This window comes from Trachymyrmex septentrionalis, unplaced genomic scaffold, assembly GCF_001594115.1.
Source record: "Trachymyrmex septentrionalis isolate Tsep2-gDNA-1 unplaced genomic scaffold, Tsep1.0 scaffold21, whole genome shotgun sequence".
Lineage (NCBI taxonomy): Eukaryota > Metazoa > Arthropoda > Insecta > Hymenoptera > Formicidae > Trachymyrmex > Trachymyrmex septentrionalis.
The window spans coordinates 407,472-407,953 of NW_017305288.1; the positions used below are offsets into that span (position 1 = coordinate 407,472).

Here is a 482-nt window from a genome sequence, read left to right on the forward strand (position 1 = left end):
CTATTCCTAAATCAATATGGCTCCACATGTGCGACGGTTTTCCACATTACATATTATACGTGTGTATCGTATTATACTTTGTGTGTCGCTAATACGCTTTAATCCTTCATAATGCCATATTAACTGCGCGTGCATGTATACAACGATACGATCGCTAAATACTAATTTAATGTAAATTAATTTGATACACCGCCAAGAGCAATTCTCCTGACGTGGAAGCGTCGTCGTGATAGAGACTCGGTCAAACATTTTACAAAGTAGACAGAGGCACACATAACTGACAACGGGGATGGGTAATGCGAACTAATGCTACCTGCCACGTATAATACAGGAACTTATGGATATGGCGAAGCCAGGGCCACGGCTGAGAGACGGATGCCCACTTTCACGCCTCATTTACGCGGGTATGTCCCCCGGAGGTACTTCGCGCATTTTTGTCCCCGCTTCCCCCTCCCTCCCCTCCCCCCTCCCCCCCCTTCTCC

General features: G+C 47.1%; 1 protein-coding gene and 1 long non-coding RNA gene across 2 annotated transcripts in view; one reads left to right on the forward strand and one right to left on the reverse strand.

Moving 5' to 3' along the window:
* Window positions 1-482, forward strand: part of LOC108748042 — a 20,306-nt gene that overhangs the window by 15,836 nt on the left and 3,988 nt on the right. The gene's annotated exons all lie outside the window — the stretch shown is intronic.
* The window catches only part of LOC108748037 (probable G-protein coupled receptor 158), a 91,398-nt gene that overhangs the window by 4,331 nt on the left and 86,585 nt on the right, over window positions 1-482 (reverse strand). The window lies entirely within an intron of this gene.